We start from the raw sequence: 18756 nt of genomic DNA, 5'->3' as shown, positions 1-18756 counted from the left end.
TGAAGGACATTTAGATTGTTTCCAGTGTTCGGCTTCTATAAATAATGCTGCTCTGAACAGGCATGTACAGGATTCTGTGCAGACATAAATCCCTAGTTCTCTGGGATAAATGCTCCAGAACTCAATTTCTGGATTATGGTCATTTTGTGAGACTGTCACACTCTCTTCCAGAGTGGGCTGCCATTTAGATTCCCACTAGCAATGTGTGAACAATCCGGTTCTCCAGATTCTTGTATCATTTGGTGTTACTATCTGTTAGAGCAAAACAATGTTCTCCAATGTGAGAACGAGCAAACAAGGAATGCAGTCTGTCACTGTTTTATAACTTTTGCATCTATGATAGGTATGTAGTGAAATCTCACTGTGCTTTTAATTTGAATTTCCCTAGTGGGTAATGATACTAAGCATCTTTTCATGTGCTTTTTTGCCATCTGTACTTCTTTTACAGTGAAATGTCTATTCATGTTTTTTGTCCATTTTCCGTTTTTGTACCATTGAATTTTGAGAGTTTGTTATATAGTCTAGATACAAAGCCATTGTCAGATATGTGGTTTGCAAATACTTCTTTCAGTTCATAGCTTATCTTTATATCTTCTGCGCAGGGTCTTTTGTGGAGCAAAAGTATTTAGTTTTAATGAGATGCAATTTATCAATTTTTCTGTTATAGATTGTGCTTTTAGTATCAAGTCTAAGAACTTTTCACTTAGCCATGGGTGATGAAGATTTTCTCCAGGTTTTTTTTTTCTAAAAGTTTGAAAATCTTTTGTTTTACATTTAATTCTGTGGTACCTTCTGAGGTAAGTTTTTGTATAAGCTGTGAGGTTTACATTGAAGTTCTTTTTTGAATGTTCATTTCCTTATGCCATGAATTTTGACCTATATCCTCAACTTCATAGAATTTTGCAAGGAGAAAAAATATCAAGAGTTATTACACTAAATGAACATATTAACTGTAAGGAACCACATTTCTGGAAACATTGAAATGTTTCACCACGTACTATCTCACACCTGGTGATGCATCTGTGCACAGGTGAGCAAGCTCCTAAGTTGTAGTGGTTGCTTTAAAGTACCAGGCCTGGAGGTAGCACACTGTTCAACAACACCACTGACCAAGCTGTAAGACTCTTTGTTTTGACACGGTGTCTGTGATGACTTGCTTCTTGGTGAATTTTTGATGAATTCATCGATGAACATTGATGAATTTTTAATCCTCCTCCTCCTCCCTTAGAATAGCCCCTGATGGTAGAATAAGAATGTTTCTAGATTTCGGAACTACCCAAATCCTAACATCATCATGCATATCAATGGAGACGTTGTGTCTGGCTCACAGTCTGCATAAAAGTCACTCAGAACAGCCTGTACATGAACTCTTCGCTTTTCGCACATTCACAATTATACTGATTCAATACATAATGCCCCGATTCATTACATTTTATTGTTGGTTAAGACTTAAAACAACATAGCAGTACTCAGAATGAATTGTAAAAGAATACCTCACACAGTGCCCCATGTCAATTACACTTCTTTAAGTGAAGTGACTTCTGTTAAGAATTTTGCTTGTATTCTTCCGCGTCTTTTTCGCACCTCTAAAGTTCACACCTCTCTCTTTTAACCTTTAGAGCTCTTTAGGTCTTTATGTACACACAGCAAAACCACCCTAATTCTCAAGAACAGAGAAAGCACAGGCTGCCCATGTTCTGGTAAATACTTAGTTTGATTTTTTTCTTTAAATAATAAGAAAATAATTACCCTTACGCTATGAAGTAGAAAAGCAACAACCTGTTTGTATGTAGAATTTGAGAGTGAGGCAGGCAGAGATGGTAGGAAAAGCAAGGCTTGATTCTAGGTACTAGAGTGTCTGAATAGAATACATAAATAGTGCTATTACTCCAAGGGCAGAGGACAACTGCTGTAAGAAATGCAAATCGAAAATATTTAATCTGGAAAAAAGAGATAGTATTAACCCAGCAATTATGCTAAGTATAATTTGTTAGCATGAGTTGCCTGAAAAAACTAGAAAACTTTACTCTAAATAACTGAATTTTAATGAAGCTTATTATGGGTGTTTACTATTCACAATGACAAATTGCCTTTAAAAACAGCTTAATGACACACTATTCCTATACTGAAAGGGACAAGGTAAAATCAGATAAAGAGTATGTTTCTTCTAACCTTCCAACAATTGAACTGGCTTAATTATTAAGTGAGAATACCCACCGGTAACAGAGACCACTGGCCTTACAAATGTCCCTTTTCCTGTTTCACCTTCATAACGAGAACCCTAATTTTTAGCTGGCTGTATGCTGCTCAGTTGAAGGACGGTATGCCCTAGCTTCAGGGGCACACAGGTAAAGCCACGCAGGAAAGCCTTGTTTGTATGTCCTTCTTTGCCCCTCCTATCCTGCTGGCCACTGGGGCATGTGGCATGTGATGGCTGGAGGTTTAACAGCTATTGGACCATGAGGTCGGGGGTTATATTGTAAAGATGGAAGAGAATTGAGCTGGAAGGCGCCTCGGTCCCTGGCAAATATATGGAAAAGCCAAACCATCTTATCTCCAAAGTAAGTGAACCTCTTTAATTTGTGATAGAAATTAACTTCTATCTTATGTGTGGAAGATATTGTCATTTGTTTTGTTAGATGTGCCTGAACCTAACCTGAAATTATGTACTGTTAATGACCAGTAATATAAAAGTTTGTGGGGACCTCTGTATTAAATAACTTTTGCACAGAAACTTCTCTTTATATTATTATAAAAATTTGTTATGTCCAAGTCAATACATTTTAGTTAAAAAATTTGTGTATCAAAAATTTCCAAGACAAAACAGATAATTATTATTTTCTCTGACTTTGTTTTGTCCATGTTTTTTATATCAACATGAATATTCTTATTTATTTATTTTTTTACATTTCTTTTTTTAAAAATTTGATTTCTTTATTATTTTTAGAGAAGGGGGAAGGGAAAGAGAAAGAGAGGGAGAGAAACCTCGTGGTTGCCTCTTGCTCACCCCCTGCTGGGGACCTGGGCTGCACTCGATCCACTGAGCTACACCAGCCAGGGCTCAATATGAATCTTTGTAAACAGAAACAAAGTATGTTTATAAAAATCATAAGCAACAAATAAAGATAACCTAATTTTCTTCTCTTTTAAGTATCATCATTGAAGAAGAGTTTGGATCAGTGTTGTTTCATACGAAAGGCTGAACACTAATTTTAATGTATATTAACTTTATATACATTTATAATATACAAATATATATTACTATAATGTATTATTTTTAATTTTATGTTTATATAATATTTAAATTTTAATTTTTGTTTTACTGCTATGGCTGGGACCTCTAGTCCAAAGGTGAGTAGAAGCAGGGACAGTAGACACATGTTTCATTTCTAATTGAAAGGGGACACTTCTAATTTTCAGCATCAAATAGGACATTGCCTGCGGGTCTTGGTAGACTTCTTATCCAGGATGTCTATCAATATGAAAGTTACTTTTCTATTTGCAGTTTGCTAAGAGTTTGTATTACGGCAAGATAATGGATTTTATCAAACACTTTTGGGAAATCATTAAGAAAATAATTTTTTTCGCCTTTAATCTTTTAATATGGGGACCTGCCCTACATATTTTCTGATGTCGAGTCCACTCTTAACTAACCGGCTGGATACAACTTCTCTGGACATGACACATGTTTTAAATGCATGACTAGATTCAGTTTTCACTATTTTATTTAGGACTTTTACACCAAATTTTGTAAATGAATTTGCCTTTAATTTTCCCTTACCATACTCCCTGCAATGGTTTTGATGTCAAGGTAATCCAAGCCTTATAAAATGACTTGGGAAGCATCCATTGTTTTGGTCTCTAGACTCAGTTCACACAAGATTAAAATTGTTCATAGAACTTTCTAGTAAAAATCTTTAGGCCTTTTGGATTTTTGGTAAATAAGTTTTTAACAATTGACTGAATCTCTTTAACGGTTATAGACCTTTTTGATTTCCTATTTCTTCTTGAGTTCTGTTGAAATATTTTCCCAAGACTATATATTTTGACAGTTTTACTGATTATTTCCATGTATTAATAGTAAAAAGAGCAGTGAATTTAAGGGGCCTTGTTTCAACTCCCAGTTCCACCACTTAACAGGCATTTTGTTCCAGGAAAGCTAACACATCCTCTGAATCTGCTTCCTCATTTATAAACAAACCACACATCATAATCCCTAGCTCAAAGAGTTTTGGGGAGTATATTTAATTGTTTGATAGTGTATTGAAAACTCTATAGGCTATATGACATTATACTCTTATAATAAGTACTCTAAAACACAAATAAATAATAAAATAATTATGATATTGTATCACTATAGCTTTTGGTAATGGTGTTGTTAGAGGGTAGGAATCCAAACTGTAGACTCTTAGAGATGGAAGGTCAAACAGTTTAAGAATTCATCATTATCCACCTGTACAGAACACCTAAGGGACCAAAAACCCACCACACCATGAGGCAGCCCTCTCCGTCTTCACAGCTGTGCCACTTAAACATTCTTTATGCTGAGCCATAGGATCTACTCCCAACACTGTAATTTGGTCTACTTTTCTTTTTCTTGGAGAAAAATCAAGTCTTTGCTATGACAACATTAAAATATTTAAATTCAATTGCAATCTTCTTGCCAATAATGAAAAGAATATGGATTATTAATATGGAAAAGAATTATGATGGGTGGCTTTGCTATGTGAGGATTAGTGTTCTTACGAAAGAGACCCTGGAGAGCTCCTTCACCCTTCTCTCATGTGAGGGTGGAAGGTGAAGGTGGCTCTCCATGAATCAGGAAGTGGGTTTCCACCAGAAACCAAATCTGCTGGTGCTTAATCTTGGACCCCCAGCTTTCAGAACTGTGAGAAATAACGTTCTGCTCTTTCTAAGCCACCCAATCATAGGTCTTCCGTTATAGCAGCCCAATTGGATTCAGACAAGAGGACCATAATTTATTTTCTTACCTGATACTATTCTGCATTTATTCTGAGATTCTCATTCCTCACTTCCATCTAGAAATTAATGAAGAACTGAATTACATTTAGATTCATGCAGAAATCAAGGATACTAAATCTAGATAAAAAATGGGATACATTACAGTACTATAAAGGTACCACTGGCCCAAGACTCATCAGCGGTCAGGGAGTGAGGACAGTGGATATCTGTAGATGTCCCCAGGTATATGAAAGAGCTGGGCTAAGTGGCCACAAGGAAGCAAAAGGTGTTGAACCAAGTTGGGGGAGCAGGTCAGGCAGGAAGTAGAAAATGCACCTGAAGAGCCTTGGGGTCACTGCAAAACTGTGGTTTTGCTCTGTGTCAAATGGAGAGTCACTGAGAGGAATGACATGACTGGATTTCCAGTTTAAAATGATCACTTTGGCTCTTTTATTGAGAATGAACTGGGGAACAGAGGAGCAAGGGTATAAGCAAAATAATTACATTATTATTTTCTGCTATAATCCAGGTGGTTCTGTCCAGGGTGGTTGAAATAATAAGTGCAGCAGTCACCCCTCATCCACAGAGGACACATTTGAAGACCCTCAGTGAATGCCTGAAACTGTGAATAGCACCAAACCCTATATATATTATTTTTTCCTACACAAAAAGTTTAACTTATACATTAGGCAAAATAAGAGATTAACAACAATAACTACCAATAAAGTAGAATAATTATAATAATATATCATAATAAAAGTTACATGAATGCGGTCTCTCTCTCTTTAATAACTGATCTGATAACCCAGACGGCTACTAGGTGAGTAAGAGGCAGGCAGCATACACACGGCAGATACACTGGTAAAGAGATGATGCGTGTCCCAGGAAGGACAGGACCGGACAGCTCAACAGTTCATTATGCTACTCAGAACAGCACACGGCTTAAAACTATGAAACGTTTTTATTTCTGGCATTTTCCATTTAAAATTTTTGGATTGGGTTGGCATTGGGTAACTGAAACCATGGAAAAGGGGCTACTGTGGTTGGACTCTACTGTGATATATTTTGAAGGTAGAAAAAAATAGAATATCTTAATGGATTGTGTATGAGATGTGAGAGACTTAAACTAGAAGAGATCTCAGCCAGGAAAAGTAAAAGAGAGACAAGAAACACACAGATGAAGTTTTAAAACACCTGGGAAAAGATATGGAGAAAATATTGATTAGTTCTCATTCTTCACCCCACCAGTGAGAATAAAAACTGTGACCCTTTAGCACATTAAAGAATATGCGACAATAAGAAAAAAGAACATTCCATTCAGAGATGCCTCTGAAGCCAGGCAAGGTGTCCCAAAACTGGTACGTAGTACACTGAATCCCCTTGGTTTTCTTTTCAAAATGTAAAGAAGAAGAGACAAAAACAAATACAGTTACAAAATACAGTGCAAACCTTGAGGATTGATATTATCCAAAGCTACTGGCTGAAAATATTTTGTATAGTCATTTCTGTTACAATAGCATCTATGCTTTACAGGTCAAAATAAAGAAGACCTGCTCTGTCTTATCCCATATTTAATGTCCCCTGCGTCTTGGCATGCCAAAACATCTGCCTCTGTGAGCTGTCACGTCCCTGCTGATGGCAGCTTTGCTCTGGCGGCAGTGATTTTCAAGCAGATCTGCTACACAGCATAAATGTGAGCGAGAAGGGAGCGGGAGAATGAAAATGCAGGATGAAGTGGGAGAGCTGATATTAAATCTGATAGGGGAAACACGCATTACACTCTTTAATTATAATAAATGTCTATATTTAAAGGTGACAGGCTTTTTTCTCTTCTTTATAAAAAAAATACGTGTCGACTTCTGTATGGCTAATTTAATTTTCCTGCCTTTTCCCTTTCTGTTCCAGTAATCTAATTGCAGACGGTTCTATTGTGCCAACAGCTCTCCCAGGGGAAGAAGGAAACAAAACTGCAGAAACCAGCACCCGTGCGCTCCTTTGTCACCGGCACCATTTCAATGATGTTTATAATTCTTTTTATAGTAATGAACTATCTGCTCAGCAGTTAATAACTCAAAATACAGTAAAACAAAACCAAACAAATGGTCCAAATGTAAGAAATCAGGATAAAAAATAAGTTTGGACATAACGCAGTATCTGTCAAAAGGAAGAAAAGTGATGTGTTTTATGGGCAGAGCGCTGAGGCGTATATTTAAAGATCTAGTGTCTAGTCAAGAATGGCAGAGGACATTTTTTCTTCTGAAAAATCTGGTTATGCTGCTGTTAAATCATTTGTCTGATGTCTTATTAATCGAAAATTGCCTCCTAGTAGCCACCTTCTACCCTATTTCAACAACTGACTGAAGTTCTACTGGGTCTTTTACATCATCACAAAAGATGGATTTAATTGGTGTTAATCCAAGAACCTCTTCTCGACCCCATGCAACCAAACCTCCATGACTTTTCATCCTAAGCTTCTGCAATTCAGAGACAGAAAGAAGAATGTTTCCCATAGTTCATTTAACAAATGCATCAGCTGGCACAATTACCTAAATATACACTTTTACTTTCAGCTACTAAATGTATTTCAAATGTACCAGGAATGGAAATACCTCCCACATAGAGGGGGTTTCTATGGAATTTAACTCTTTCCAGTAATAAATCTCTGAAATTTGGGGAAGAGAAACAATGATCCTACACAGAATCCTTGAATATAAACTTTGAAAACAACTGGAACTGGTTTTGATAGAAAGTAAATGAAATGTCACATGCGGAGGACTTCTGGGATTCCAGCAGGGTTCTACCTCCCGACTTGGGTGGTGGTTCCACAGGAGTTTACAGCCATTCTTTAAACCATCTAAGCTCTAGACATGCTTATACAGGATACACAGTTGGCCGTCCGTATCCACAGACTCAATCAACCGCAGGTAAAAAAATATTAGGAGGAAAAACATCCCCCAAACCTCTAAAATACAAAAATTGATTTTGCCATGTGCCAAGCACTACCCTGCATCCACAGGAATGAAATGATGTCAGGAACACCCTGCTGTAGCCTGTATGCAAATACAGGTTATATGCACGTACTACTCCATTTGATACAAGGCCTTGAACATTCGCAAATTTGGGTATCCACGGGGGTCCTGGGACCGATCATCTGGGACCAAGGCATGACTGCATATCATATTTAAAAAGTAATACAATGTTCTTTAAAGATCCTTAGGAATTCAAACACTTCGGTGTTTTTCTACTGAAATTCAGCTGTTGGAGGTAAAGACCTCCGCTTCTATATTTATTACATATTGGTCAATCCATCACTGTCAACTCTCCATATTAGAAAATATTTCAAGGTGTAAAACCAGAAACTCATCTTAATCAAGATTTTTAAGCAAGAATGAAGGGACATTCATGAGATATGCATTACCACTAATGAATTTGACTATAATACAGAAGCTGCTAATCTGCCCTCTCCACACTATTTTCTCCTTATTTTTATTTACTGATGATGAACAGAAACTCATTATGAAAGAACTAACCCCTTTGAACTCACAATAAATTAAAAATGAAAGCAGACAGCTACCTTTAGAGTACAATTACAATAATGCTACATTTCTCTTTTAAATAATAAGAATTATCGTTCACGTCAAACCTTGAGAGTTTAAATAAGTTTCTCTGCCACTTGTGAACAAAAGTTAAAAAAAATCAAATCATGTCCATATCTTTTCTTCCCTTCTCTCTATTATATTCAGCTGAATTTATCTTTTTACTATCTAGTAATTAGCATTTTAGAAGGAACAATATAAAAGTGGTCTTAAATGTTGCTCTTTTTACACACACAAAAATAAACATAAGTATTTGTGTTGTTTATAACTCTTTCCTTTTGGGGGGAGTAATTCATGTCCAAAAAACATAATGGCCCCTGTGCAAGACTGGTGTAATTAACAAGAGTGAAATCATATGTACACTTTAAAAGACTTTACCAGAAACAGGGAAAAAGGCCATGATGTTTAAAGGCAATGACTGCTAATCTGTAAATCAGTGACACTTATTTGCTTTTTTAAAAAACAAATGAAAAAAAAAGGCAAATAGTTTTAAAACTGTGAGAATGGACTCCCTATAATCAATTTCTTTCTGTCCTAGAGGTGGGCAAAGAAATAAAAAGCATGTGTAACTAAATATTCAAAATGTAATTTTGTTTTTAAGTGCTGGTTTAAAATGTTTAAAATTTTTTCCATGAAAAAATTATAAATACTTATACTGATTTGTATAAATGTGTGATGACACCATTCACATGAAGTATTTCTTCAGGCCATGGCATGTTCTCAGTGCGACATTCTAATTTAAGGTAAGCCACAGAGTGGATTGCGTTATAATGAATCACATAGATCTTCATATGGCTTATCTAATTTCACTTCACAGTCTAAAAGCACATATACAATTGTGTTGTTTCTCTAGATGTCTCTTATGCTTCTACTGATTAAGTCTAAATGTGGGTCATCATCCTGCTTTCTTTGGTTGAGAAAAATATATAAATAGTAAAAGACAAGAAACATCGTTAAAAAAAAACATCGTTAATGTAATTGTACAAATTTTATTTGACAATGCACTAAGTTACTTAAATTAACCCTTTCTATTTCATGTCATGCCTTCATTTAATCACTTAGGTATTAGAAAAGAGAGTATTATTTGTGGATGGAAGTTAGCACAAGAGCAAGATAAGATTAAACAATTTATTAATACAACACAGTTATTGAACCTTATTTGCTTCAGACACTGTGTTAGCCTCTGGAAAAACAAAGATGAATAAAAATGATACTTACCTGGCTTTTATTGGGGCAGGTGGGGTGGTATTTTGGAAAGGGATGGAAAACAAATATTGCAAGGTGATATTACAAGGCCTATAATAGAAGCAAGCATGACATGCTGTATGGTACAAAGAGGATGAAGCAAGAGAGAGTGAAGGCTCAAGAACGTCTTCTAAAATACATAACAACCAGTGAATTCTTAATTGGAAGTAAGAAAGCAAAGGCATATTGGGGAACGCCAGTCCACATGTTGTCTGGCACATCCCTGAGGACAGAGAGGACTACAGTGCGCTGCTGGGTTCAACTCTGGGTACACAGAAGGGGGAAAGGGCGTGAGAAGGGAGAAATGGCTCTTTCTTATCATTCAGGTTGCAGCTTCCCTCAAGGTGAGCCGCCTTCTTCACCCCCCAACACAGTATTGCACTGGCTCTCACTACTTGTCTTGGCCTATTCACAGTGAACATTTTCATTTGTTTTAAGTCGTTCACCTTCCTCACGAGATGGTCAGTTTCAGGAGAGCAAGGAGCTGTGTTTCTGGCCCATAGAACAATACCTGGCATATAGTAGACACTTGATAATATTGCTCAATGGGGAAATTAAATCAACAAGAAAATAAAAAAGGAAAAAGGGAGGAGGATGTAAAGAGTAGTTCACATTAAAAAAAAAAAAAGACAGGAATAGTGAACTATAAAGCACTGTCTTAGAGCAGAGGTCAGCCAGGCACCAGTCCCTCAGCGGCCCCAGAAACCATTCCCTGCCCAGAAAGTTCAAAAAGAACATTTGAAAAGGCTGTGCTTACCACACAGTCTACATACTGCAGAAGCTTGTCAGACTGAAAGGCAGGATATCAGTTGCATTTTACACATATTGTTATCTCAGCCAAAAAGAGATACACTTGGAATGGGGACATTCTAATTGAGAGTTTATTCAAATAAGTCGGTTTTTCAACATAACATATTAATCTGCTCAATAATCATATTTGTAAGAAAAAATGGAGTATTACTATGTAAAGCCACAGGTTCAAATTCCTATCCTGAGTACTTAAATTTTTTTTATAAACATCACTATATTAATCTACCTTTTTTTGCATTTTACTGCTGTTCCTGTTCAAAAATTCAATCTCCTAGACAAATGGCAATTCAAGAACACATTCAAATCCCAGTAATACGTTATTCCCTTTGACTACAATGGTATATTTGCCCATTCAGTTTTTTTTTCATTCAAATTTTGTAACAGCTGTTACATGATATATTTATGAATACAAAGTACAGTCTGCTTTCTCAACTACAGTAACATATAGCAGTTTCTACAATCCCTCATCCTTTCTCTGAAACACTTAAAACATATTTTAAATTTAAATTAAATCACACAGAAAAGTTATTTATGCTATTTCCTTTGGCATAAGTTGAATATTTTAATTTCTTCAATACATCTTGTAGGTTAAAAGCAAAATGTCACGAGCCTCATTATTTAAATTCCGTCTATGAAAACCATCTTTGCTTGAAATATTTTGACATATACAAGGCAACACTGTACCTAGTATTACTGCTCCACAAAAATTAAATATGTTTTGGCATTATAATTCCCCCTACATTAGAGAGGTTCTTCCAGTTTTAATACATTTTTTTCTATTTCATCTTCAGACATATAAATCCAGTAAAGAGAAAAGATGAACTTATAAGGAGAAAATCATAAATGTTCTTGCTTATAAAGAATTTCCTCTGAACAATTTACAGATTCAATTCCAATAACAATAAAGTTTTTTCAGGTTGACAGCCCAGCCACCACCAATGATGGATATGCCCTTTAATGAGCTGGCAACCGAGTAAATTTCTTTAAATGAACCCAAATTCCATCCTCCAGAATAGATGGTTATTGGTTATTGCTCAGTTTGTACATAAGCAGTGAAGCCAATACCCACACTCCCGAAATGAGCATCGAGCAGCCACAGGACTCTGGGCACGTCCTGTGCGCCTGGAAACTACGTCCGCGAAGCAGGCGGTGTGGGGGCCAGACTGGCGCGATACAGAGAAGAATGCTCAGAAAACTGTAAAAAGTCAAACACGTGTAAGATTCATATTATTACCACCAATGACTTTTTCCCTTTCACATAAGATTTGAACCACAAGAAGGGAAAAGTTCAGAGATTGAAAATAAACCAAAATGGCCCCTTTGCACTGTTCTCCATTTACAATAGACACAGGACTAAACTCACAGTATACAGATACACCATCTTCTCATGCCTGCATTGTTGTAATTGCCTCCTAATTCATCTCCCTGCTTTTGCCCTTACTGCCTTATAATCCTCTCTCAGTACACAGCGATCATAATGAGCCTTTAAAAATAAAGCAGTTCATATCACTCCTCTGCTTAACACCCGTCCTGGACTTCTCATCTCTGTCAGAATAAACGCCAGAGTTCTTAAGCTGGCAGGCAAGGCTCTGCAAAGGCAGGCTCCCTGTCCCCGCCCCGCCTCAGGGTGGCTGCTCCCTCCACCCTCTCCCCTGCTCGAGGTCCTCCAGGCACATCAGCCCCCTTGCTCTTCTTGACACAGGCATGCCCCAATTCCAAGTCTTTGCACCTGCTGTTTCCTCTGCCTGGAATATTGTCACCCATGTATCCATGTGGTTTCCTCTCCCGCTTACTCTCACGTCTTTGCTCAATTGTCACCTTTTTGTTGACACAAAAATTGCAATCCTACCCATGGTCCTGGCATCCCCCATCCCCTTTCCTACTCTAACTAACATACATAGTCTCATTATAGTGTGACCTATTTTTCTTAGTACTTTGTTTAATTTCTGACTGTGAGCTCCATGAGAGTGGGGATTTGGGTATGCTCTGCTCACTACTGTAACACCCCGTATCTAGTGCAGTGCCTGGCACACAGCAGCACGTCAGTAAATATTTGTTAAATTAACAGATAAGTGGATATCACTTCCTATACACGTGTGAGCTACCTGAAAACTACCACAAAAGGTGGGGCAAAAGTGGGTTTACAGTTGTGAGTACGTAAAACAGTGTATTCTTGTATTATTATTTAATTTATAATTATATTATTTCCCATACAAACAATTGCAAACCTACTTTTGCCTCACCCTGTATTATAACAAACTCTGTTGAACTCAGTTGAAGCTAAGAGAAAAAGATTACACAAATAACGAAGAACAAAAGTGATTTTTTTTCTCTTTTTAAAAATCATCACAAAACAAAAATAATCCAAACTATGCTTGGACTTTAGAGTTTGCATAAAGAGTTTGGTACTTTAACTCTTTCTTGTATACCCACATTGTCCTACCTAAGAGCTCCTAGAAGGCAGAAATCAATCAATAAACTGGCATACATTGAGGAGAGTTCCAACATATTCACAGAACTTTTAAAAAATATTTATTTATTTATTTTTAGAGAGAGGACGAAAGAAAGGGACAATGCTCCAACCAACTGAGTCACATCAGTCAGGGCACATATTCACAGAACTCTTCGTTTAACCAAATATCAATATAGCATCAAAGAACACATTTCAAACCCATCTTTGATTAAAACTTTAAAAACCAAATTATGGGAACCATTTAATGTCAAACACGTATTAAATTAATTACATACACTCTTGATTCTGCTCTATATGGTATGAAGAGTCCACAAAAACAAACAGTAGATTCCAGTACCTCTGCATTTTGCTCTAACAAACACATAAAAATAAAGTCTGTAATTTTTTAAAGTTTTTTTTACAAATTCTAACAGCTTAACAAACGATTATGAACAGGTCAATGTATGATCTTTTCTCAGAAGATGTGGGCCCCTGGTAACAGGGTGGGGAACCCAGCTTCCTGTGCCTGGGTAGTTCTGGGTTCCATGCATTGGAATGTGAAGAAACCCAGTCTCTAGCTGCTTTTCAAGTATTGATGGCAAATGAATCTACTATTTAAACACATACACACACAACTTTTTCTAGGAAATAAAAACTTGCAAACAAAATCTGGCAAAATTACGATTTTTACAGTAGCTGTTTCAGGATGAAGGTTATTGAGACCTGGTATCAAACATACTTTTATGTCATTTTATCTCGATGGCCACATCAAAACAGAAAAGTGCAGTTGTCATTCACACAGCATTTGATCTACACAACGTGTTCCTTCCCTTCCCTAATATCCTGCGGCACTGCTGACCTTTACGTAACAAGTTCGGTACTTTAACTCTTTCTTGTATACCCACATTGTCCTACTTAAGAGCTCCTAGAAGGCAGAAATCCTCAATTAATAAGTACTCAATTTGATGGGGATAAATCCCTGTTTATAATATTATCAAAGAAAAATTGGGAAGAAGGTTTATAAATAACTGGAAGCAGAGCTGCCCTGTCAGAATCAGCCAGGGCCTCCGCGGTTCCCTAGGGCACAGGACTGGAGGGAGGGGAGAGGAAAAGAGGGAGAGACACATTCCTACAAAAACTTTACTGCTGCAACAGAGTACCCCAGAATTCATTTAGCATCTCAACATATTTTTTAAAAATTAATCATATTAGAGCGGTAGTAAATTTTTTCTGGGTAAAATGAATACTGTAAGGGGAAAGAATCACCATCATTGTTAGATATTTACTGTGTGCCACAAGCTTACCCAGGGAAATACAGAAACTACACCAACTGGGCTTAAAAACTGTATGAAATATAGTTGTATTGTGCATAACATCATAATAAAAACAATTACTCTTAGCTCTGGATAAATATATTTCTATTCCACACACATTGATATATGCACGTTTTGATAATTGCCTATAAATAATTCAGGCTAATTCCCCAAAGATTTAATCCATGTTGAAACATGTCCTTTAAAAAGTTGACGGCGTACTTGACAAAGAGCTCCGTAATGAAGGGTCATACTTTAAAAATATGCACATGAAGGTACATTTCTCTTTCACACACTTTTCCTGCATTTTCAAACTTGAATAATAAGCATGGTATTTTAACAAGGTAATTTTCACTTTTTTGCATATTAATAAAAATGTCAAAATCTTAACTTTTTATGTTTAGGCAATGGAATACAGAGTTTAAGAAAGTATTCAAGCCTGGCTGGTGTGGCTCTGTGGATTGAACGCCGGCCTGTGAACCAGGGGGCCTCCAGTTCGATTCCTGGTTGGGGCACATGCCTGGATTGCAGCTGGGTCCCTGGTTGGGGACAAGGGAGAGGCAACTAATGGATGTTTCTCTCCTTCTCTTTCTCCTTCCCTTCTGCTCTCTCTAAAAATAAATAAACAAAATCTTTCAATAAAAAGTATTCAATAAAAATGCTTCCATGACGTTTATAATCAAGTGACCAGGATAAATGAAAATGAGATTAGAAACACAAAGAACTGGGTTCTAATCCAGATTCTGCCATAAGCGAGCTGTGTGACCTTGATCTAACGATCTTGAAAAAATGTCAGATAATGCTTCCCAGTGGCAAAAATCTCAGCGTACCAGAGCTGACATAGAAATTGAACATTATCCATCCCTGGACTAGTAGCTTTACCTCTCTGAACTTTGTATTCTGCACTACTGGGTTGGCCAAAGAGTTCACTTCGTTTTTTCCATGTGATGGCGCTAGTAGTGCTGAGTTGTTTTTAACTTCATTCAAAACAATTTTGTTAGATTGTATTGTGACAGCTGTCATATCAGCATGCATTTAAAGAAAAACTTATCAAAATTGGTGAATTTTTGGGCAGCCATTTTAATAGTGAATTTGGAAGAAAATGAGCAACATTTTCAGCATATTATGCTTTATTATTTCAAGTAAAGTAAAAATGCAAGTGAAATGCAAAATATTTGTGCAGTGTATGGAGATGGTGCTGTGACTAATTGAACATGTCAGAAGTGTTTTGCAAAGTTTCTTGGTACTATTGACATTTTGGGCAAATAATTATTTGCTGTGATGATCTCGTATGCATTGGAAGATGTTTAGCAGCACCCCTGGCCTCCACCCACTGGAAGCCAATAGCAGGAAATAGCAGGCATGCTCAAAATATCCAAATCAATGAAGTTATTGGTGAAAATGAAAAATGTGTCTTTTATTTTACAGCAAAAACACTAAACAAACTTTTTGGCTAACCCAATAAAAATTTAGAGCATTGGCTTCTTAGTTACAATATTTTGCCATGTATAATGTGCACTGTTTTGCCTAAATTTTTGAGGGAAAAATAAGGATAAGCATTATACATGGGGAGTACTAATTCCATTATCTATATAAATGTTTTTAATTATTTTATTTATTCTTATGTGTTAAAAGTATAACTCTAGAAAGCACTGATAGGCTTTCTAGAGTTATACTGTATAATTCTAGAGATATCTGTATGTAAAATAATACCCTGGAAAATGATAATCAATTTTGTTTCTAAATATAAATAAATAATTGAATTAAAAAATTAAAATGCAGGTTTTTTTTCCCTGAAGTTTGGGCCAAAAATGTGCGTGCACATTACACTCAGCAAAATAAAGCACTTTTCAACCTCTGTCACAGGGGTTTATCATTAGATTAGCAACTATATTAGCAATAGTTACTTTTACTGAGCACTTGGCATGTGCTAAACTTTTTGAATTTAAAAGATAAAATAACCCTATGAGGTAGGAACTTTTGTTTTTAAAGAAACACACTTTTTATTTATTTATTTTTAAAGAGGGGGAGGGAGAAAGGGAGAGAAACATCAGTGCAGGAGAGAGACACTGACTGGTCACCTCTTACACGCCCCCAACTGGGGATCTGGCCTGCAACCCAGCCATGTGCCCTGACCAGGAATGGACCTGGCGACCTTTCGCTCCGCAGGCCAGCACTCAGTCCACTGAGCCACAACAGCCAGGGATGAGGTAGGAACTTCTTATCTGCAAATGTGGTTAAGTCATATATTTCTAGCCTTGGCAGAGAGCTATATCACACTACCTTGGCGATTACATAGCTTCATTCCTTTTCATTTGTTTTGTTTTTAATAAAAAACAATGACCAACAGTCAAACAAATGATCAAGGCCACAGCTGCTATCAGCATGTGCTCAGTTTCAAGCCAAGCCCAAACCCAAACATTTCCATTTCCATACCCATTGGACATGAACTAGAGAACTAAACTTAATGAGCATCTTCCATATGCCAGACGTCGTCAGATGCAATTCGATCTCATGTAACCCTTGCCATTGCCCTAGATGTGGGTTACTAGCCCATTTTACACATGAGAAAATGAAAGCTCAGAGAGGTTAAAGTTCCTTACACTAGGCAGTCAGAGAATGAGCAATAGATTGGCACTTTGAAGCCAAACTCCGTGTTCCCTAGGATATACCCCATGGCTTCTGCAGACTGGACACAACCAATATTCAAAGTTGTGACCAGAAGCCATCACGACGAGGTAATGTATATATAGGCAATATAAGACCTTCCAAGAAGAACAAAAAAATGAAGAGAACATTTTTTTAATTGAAAAGAGTTTCACATGAAAAAAATTACAAACATCAGTTTCACCATGCCGTATTTGTTTTCAACTAAATTATTCAATGTGGTTCAGAAGTAGTTTTTACATTAAACCCTTAGTGATCTTCAAAAGATATTGTAATTTATATTTTACATGCCATTGGAATACTAGCTATTAAAAATATGCTTCATGAAAATAGATTTGGTATATTTCAAGTATGTAGACATTTTCTAAAAGTAATATTAGCTTATAATATTTAGTCATTATTCATATTAGGATAGAATTAAAAATTAAAAAGAGTAAGATATTAGCATATGATCAGGAATCTGGCATAAAACATCTTTACTAAGATTTTGATCTTGTTTCATTTTCTAAGGATCGTAATATGTCAAATACCTATATTGTTCCTCCAAGGAAGTAACAGATGGCTTGTTGAAAGAGAAAAGGGAAGAACCAGTTTCTTGACTTTTATTCCTTTTATATTGAATTCTAACCAAACTAACTGACTCGGAATGTTTTTAATTATCAAGCAATATGCTTAAACTGAAAACATTTATTAGTATAGTTTTTTTTTAAGTAATAAAAATTAAAAGCATTAAAAGGAAAATTTTCCACATATGGTTGACTGGCTTATAAAAGCATCTATATATCACTGTATTCTAAATTAGGATTGCTCACACATCGCTTCAATAACGCCCTCATTGAAGAACAAAGATGATCAGCGACTGCTCTTTACTTTCTCTTAGACTACTTTCTGTTAAAGTCTTTGAGTTTCCTGGTGCAGCAGACAGAAAGAGGTCTGAGGTCTGCATTTTCCATTCCAAGAGTGTCAGTTACATTGTAAAACTTGTCAGAGAGCACAGTATTACTAGCTAGAACATTTAGAAACAAATTTATATCCTTAAGGACTGCAGTCCCAACAGGGTGTTAATCCCATTACCTCAGGAAAGTTTGATCTTGACTCTCTCAATGGATTGCAAGAGGTCGGCAGGCAATCCCTGGTGCATCTCAAATGCATTCTCTGGAGAGGGCATCAGCAGCTCATAGTACCGCAAATGTTTTTCATTTCAAATAAAAAACAACCTAGCTATATAGACTCATATCAGCTTCTCTTGGTTTATACCAAATCCAACACAACAATTTGAATTGTTATTAATTATGGCAAACTCTAAACAATGTAGGAATTCCAGAGATTCATTCTTTGTCAAGTCCTGTGCTACAGAAAGCTAAACACTATCTTCAGAAAGACAGAGGGGACATTATCTGTTTAGGAAGAACAATTCTCACTTTACATAAATACTGAGCTTACAAGTTTTTCTTACTTATAAGAAAGTGTGTACAGTAACAAGTTTTCAAGTAAAAGTAAATACATTTTGGAATGGGCACTAAATAAATTCACACAAAATTAAATTTTATTACATTATTTTAAATGTCCAGATGACAATATATTTGTAGACATTTAGTAAAAATAGTGTTAACTGTAACCAACATTTTTGAGCTCTTACTCTGTAAGAGTTTGCAAACGCTGTATTCTCATCCTTATTTGAAATTGTGAAAGAGAAGAATTTATTGGGTTA

At 36.3% G+C, this 18756-nt stretch overlaps 1 protein-coding gene across 19 annotated transcripts in view; it reads right to left on the bottom strand.

The window, feature by feature from the left end:
- The window catches only part of PAM (peptidylglycine alpha-amidating monooxygenase), a 283208-nt gene that overhangs the window by 191130 nt on the left and 73322 nt on the right, over positions 1 to 18756 (bottom strand). For 17 of the 19 annotated variants that reach the window (XM_053911135.2, XM_053911114.2, XM_053911113.2 and 14 more), the window contains exon 2: positions 4992 to 5039. The exons of the other annotated variants lie outside the window; for them this stretch is intronic. The gene's annotated coding sequence lies outside the window, so the exon portion shown is untranslated. The remainder of the gene's footprint in view (positions 1 to 4991; positions 5040 to 18756) is intronic. 19 annotated transcript variants of the gene reach the window in all.

Source organism: Desmodus rotundus, chromosome 1 (genome assembly GCF_022682495.2).
Source record: "Desmodus rotundus isolate HL8 chromosome 1, HLdesRot8A.1, whole genome shotgun sequence".
Lineage (NCBI taxonomy): Eukaryota > Metazoa > Chordata > Mammalia > Chiroptera > Phyllostomidae > Desmodus > Desmodus rotundus.
The sequence above is the reverse complement of the archived record's forward strand: the minus strand, read 5'-3'. Positions and strand labels throughout refer to the sequence as shown.